Genomic DNA, 6,000 nt, shown 5'->3' on the forward strand with positions numbered 1-6,000 from the left:
CTTTTATAACACGTTAATTACTAATATATCCTCTATTTAATTTTTATAAGTAAAAATAATTTAAAAATCACTAATATTTCTTTGTTTTACACAATAAATTTAGTCAATATATTTGAAAAAAATAACAAAAAAACTAATAATTACCTCCAAAAGATAACGAAACTCCCAATAAAAAAGAATTTGCTAATCTTAGTTGGTTTTTAACGGTTAAATCAACAATTTTTTAACATGCTATGCAAGCTTATTCTGTTAATACAGAGAAAAAATATTGATAGTAGGGTTAACCAGTCTCACAAAAATAAAGTTCAAGGGGCAAAAAGGATATTTTTTATTAAGAGTCTTGTTGTCTTTCAAGATAACTATCAGGGGCATTTAGGATTTTTTTATATTTTATTTTGCATTAAGTGATGCATTGCTTGTTATTGTTGCATATATGTCCACAGGTTGATAGGTATGGCTAACACAGCCGATAGATAAGACCCCACAACTACAATAATGAAATACATAACATAATTAGGTATCCTCTGTGGGCTAATAAGGGCACCCTTTCCGAGTATGGCCTATTTGTTTGCATAACCCACACATTTTCTCTACACGCTCGACCTTATCCATCTCATTACGAAATCTCGTAGAAACTGGTCTCCCAATAGCTTTCTTATGCATGGCGGGATTAGGACACAAACGATTTTTTCTCATTTTGTATCGGCGGGAACTCTACCCCATACACCTTGAACACTTCCTCTTATATATACACTGGATGAACATATCTCTCCCACTCGACACTTGCAGTGGCACAACATGACGACACAGGAAATGAAGTGTCTGGAAAGGACCACAGTCACATGTGCCTGCACTTAAACATTGAGGCCTTCCTATTGCGATGTGTTACTCGCATCTTTGGGATTTCTCCCTATTTTTCTCAATACCAGCTAGCAGTCAGTGAGGAAACTGATTACCGGTTATCAATTGTGCCTATGTCTCCCTATCCTTTATGACGAACAACTGCTATAGCCTCTCGTAAATACATCTAACAATGGATGAAATTGGTAAATATCGCGTACTCTTCAAAACTTCTTTCATGCACTCGGAGAGCTTTGTTGTAATGTGCCCAAGCCTGCAACTGCTATCACAATGTTGTAACCATATTTTCTTGGTGAATCTACTGGCCCAGTCTGACATCTCATAGGATTAAAATGGAATCGGTAGACATTTATCCCAAAATAATTATGATAAACAAGAATATACTTTAGACATTGAATAATGGCTTACCAATATCTGAGATTCGATCGGAGGAAAACACGGAGACTCCAAGGACATCTTGTTGTATATTGTCTGCAATGTTCATGGTACTTTGATCGATCCAACTCCACAACTCTGTACTCAACACTTCTCCAAATGATGTAATTCTTTACACCTAACATGACAACCTCTCTGTTTTTAAATCTGTGACCAATGCAAAACTTCACACTACTGTCTGTGTTGTAATTGTCTCCACCTATATTGGAAATGGAGTTTTCTCATGCATCGGGTCCAGATCCAATGTATAATAGTGGTTGAGTACAAATGATAACTTCGGAATTGATATTGGGGCAGGAAGAAAATACCAAACTATTCTATCGATAGGAGTCTCTGGTACAAACTTATGCTCATCATCATCCACAAAAGAACCATTTTTGTTACTATCGGCAACATACTCTTCATCCGACTTCTCACTGTCCACGTCCATCTGTACCACTAAACTAGCACAGTGCAGAGGGAGTGGTGCAAGAGGTGGGTCATTTTGGATAAAATTCGAGTTCCCAGAACCACCACCACCAACATCACCAACCTCCACAGAATGCTCTATCACTTGTTCAGCCACGATTCTCCGTGGATATCAAACATCAGGTGCATGCTCATCGCCATCAAGTCAAAAAATACAAAACCAAAATACTCGATTTTTCATCGGTGCTAGCAACTTATATCTAACTTTTTCAATCTCCTTTGTCCCATTTGCACCGAGACTCATCAATATCAGACTTTGTAACTCAAACAAAGAACTTAGTCTCCAAGTGCGCAAGAGAATAGGACTATCACACTCAAACACAACTCCATTGTTATTGTTTCTCATATGACAATTGGGATATATACTTACAACAATATATCCACTACTACTAGATACTTTTACTAGATTTATTGAAAGAAAGGAGAAGAAGATGTAAAATATTTATGGAGAAGACTAATACTTACAAATCCTTTTATACTTGGTCGAAATTTCTCGTAGTCTATTTCGTTTAGAGTGTAAATGATATGGTTTTTTACGTATCTTGTTTAAACTGTAAATGAGTTGAATTTAAGTGTATCTCATTTATATTATTTACAGTGTAAACGAAATACGTGTAGTGCATCCTCTCTCATGTATCACGTGTGCAAATGTGATATGTATAACGCAAAACGTATCTTATATGTATTAACAAGTGTAATTACCCGTACCGTGCACGTGATAAGATTGAAATTATAATTTTAAGTTGTTTTGTTAAAATTAATTTAAATTATAATAATTTGATTAATAAAAAAGTAACATATTATGCAATGTTTGTTTTTTTTAATCTAGTGTTAATTGAATTAGCTCTAAAATAGTTATTAATCGATTTTAGTAATCTACTTTCTTCAATAAATCAGACATATATACTAAATGTGATCATAAATAATCTAGTAATACTTAAATCCACCAACAAATTTTTATATATTAGTTTATTGTGAACTAAGAACATATCAAAATCAGCTCAAAATTGACAACAAATTATTAGAGAATTCTAATATAGAGAGTTCTCTAATAAACAATAAATAATTTAAACCTACTGAATAACAACTCAACACTATTCTTTGATACCTGCAAAATATATACCTGAAACAGTATTATATCAATGTTAAATTGTTAGTATACAAAATTATATGATTAATGTAATTATAAAATTATTTATCAGGAGAATAAAATAATACAAATTTTTACGATAATTTGAATATTCTCAAGCTATAAATGTACAATAAGAATGCATTACCCATTAGCACTAAAAATTTGCCAATTTTTTTAATTAATAGTAATAAATGTTAATAAATTAATAAATTTAATTAAGAGTTTTCGTTATTAACTTTTCATTATAAGTTTTCAAACATTTCTCTATATACCACATTCATCGTGCAGTTATCTTCCAAGTTTTCGTGATCTTGCAACAGCACTCACAAACCATCTTTGCTCGTTACTCGTTACTCTTTAAAATATGAACAAAAAATATTTATAAACTGGACCTAGCATCACTTAATAAAATCATGGAAAATAATCAACTTACCTTATCATCTATGAGAACCATTTCTATGTAAGCCGTCTTACTCTTGTCAAATTTGAATGGGACTTTTCATAACCTTATAATTCTTGCCTTTATTTTCTAAATTTGTTCACACACACACACACACACACACACACACACACAATAATTGAACAGAGTAATAATTAGCCAAAAATTTTAGTGGAGATACTTGCTTCAATTAGGTAAAAATTATACCATTACATTTTATTAATCTTTATGATTAATTTAATAGAGATACTTGCTCAATATATATGTTATCTACATTAACCTTTATTTATTTAACTTATCAACTAATTTCAACAGTTGGTGATTGATAGCCTTTATAGTATTTGGTGACTGTAGATGTGACTCGCGGATACTTACATAAATCTTTTTCAACAACAATGGAGTTCATTGTTGAAAGTGATAAAGGTATAAGTTCGTTGCAATCAAATGTTCTATTTTTATACATTTATTCACGTAATCATGATTAAACTACTAGTATTATTTTTTTTGTGGATTTTTTCAGCTGATCTTCTACAACGGCCAATTCCTCCAAAATGGTCATCTTCTATATAACCCATGACAGTTAACGACACTCTCTACTTCCTGAATTAAAATCTAGTGTGTTGTTCTTTTATTTAAGGGTATACTTTCTATTCAGGCTTTGTTAAAACCATTTATCTTATTGCTTTCACATTTCTCATTTTTTGTGGCAGATATTAACATGCTTGTGTTTGTTGGTAATGAACTTGAATAATAGTATTTGCAAACATTTTAATGAAAAAAATCATGAGGTTAATGCTGATGTATTGTTGAATAGGTGGATTTCGGGTGATTGGGAAGATCTCTTCTCAGTGTTCTTTGGCTGGTCCTATTAGTGGTGAGTTAACTATAGTAACATTTGCAGTTCTGATTCATTCAATCGACATTCAGTTGTTTCGTGTTGAGTCCATTCTTCTTGGGGAGAAAATTACAACTGAAACATCTTTGATACAAACAACCCAGGCAAGTGATACAAATTTTTAAAAGCATTTGAAATTAAAACAATGTTTTAACTCCCTTTCCATTTATCATATAGCAGATGGAGATGTATGCCATAATTTGACTATACCTATCTATGTAATACTTCCGCGGCTTCTGACGTGTCCAACAACTTTTGCTGGGTAAGTGTCTTGTTCTTGATAATTTTCATTCAGTGTATTGCACAATAGTAATTTTTGCAACTTATTGCATGTGATGTGCTCAAGGATACTCGGTAAACTATATTTCCATTTCATAAATAACGTTGTAATAAATTGTTTCATATTTGCTTGCGAAAATTCTTGGATCCTACACTCCAAATCTTGATGGCTCAATGTCTATTGTTTTATTTTATTCTTTCTCTATTTTCATGGAGTCCCTTCTCAATTGAGTTCAAAGTTTCCATTGTCATAAGTTTTCAGTTAGAGCTGTCTCAACTGCATAAGAAGACTGACTCCAGAACTCCAAAACTTTGGGTAAATTCAGTTCCATTTTCCCCAAACCTGATGTCAGTCATGTGTTAGAACTTGAATTAATCCAATTAAAAGAAGATTTGACACTTTAAGTGACTCCGGTCAAGATTGACGACACCAGTATTAAATGGTTGTGCGGAAAGGAAGTTATGTTAGTCAAGGTTGCGTGGAGTCAGGCTGATATTGAGGAGCACACATGGAAACTTGAATTGGAAATGCGTACAAACTACCCGCACCTATTCTTAGGTAACTGAATTCGAATTTTGTTTGCAAAATTCTTATTTAGATGGGTAGAATGTAAAATCCGAATAATTAATAAATAATTAACTCATAAATTAACATTTATTCAAGAATATTAGAAAATTGAATTTTATAGTTTAATGAGATAGAGCTAATTAAACTAAGAATTTTGACATTAATTTTTAAGAATTTGGCCTAAGATTAGGTCGAACGAGCTGAACCGGGCAAATCGGACCTGTATTGGGCCCATGGCCCAACCCACAAAGTCACCCACACTTAAAGAAAATCCCTTCTTCCTCCTTCATTCAACAAGAACGCTGAAACAAATTTAAGGAGAGGGGAACAAGAGCAAAACCCTTGTCCTCCATTCAACTTGCCATAACTTCCTACTCGGAGCTCTGATTGCCACACCATTTACGGCCACGTGACCACCGCATCAAACTCTACGAATTCATCGGAACAATTTCATATGTAATCCCCGTTTTCTATCCCAGCTACTCATCTCCTCAGTTTCAAATTTCAATGAGTAATTATGTTAAATTTTGTGTAATTTCAGTGTTTAGGTTCGAGTTAGCTTGTGGGTATTGTTGGGTCTAGCTCACTTGAGTTGTGGGTCAGGTAAGCACCCTCAAAACTTTTGTATAATGTTGAATTAGTGAACTTTATATTGATTATAGTGATAATTGTGGTGTTAAATTGAAAATTGATTGTTGGTTGGAATCAATGTGAGGATTTGGAAGCTAGAGATCAAGCTTTGGTGGCTAGAGGGCTGTTTGGTAGGGTCTTGGAGTCTTAGAAGCTTAGAAAACACTGAGTTGTGAGGTGTTCCGGGCATTAGGAGAAATCAGCCAAGATATGGTTTCGGTTTCTCGTAATTAAAATATAATGTGTCGTGAAAACTTAGGCTGGATGACTTAGGGTAGGTTGAATCATGTATT

Source organism: Arachis stenosperma, chromosome 10 (assembly GCF_014773155.1).
Source record: "Arachis stenosperma cultivar V10309 chromosome 10, arast.V10309.gnm1.PFL2, whole genome shotgun sequence".
Taxonomy (NCBI): domain Eukaryota; kingdom Viridiplantae; phylum Streptophyta; class Magnoliopsida; order Fabales; family Fabaceae; genus Arachis; species Arachis stenosperma.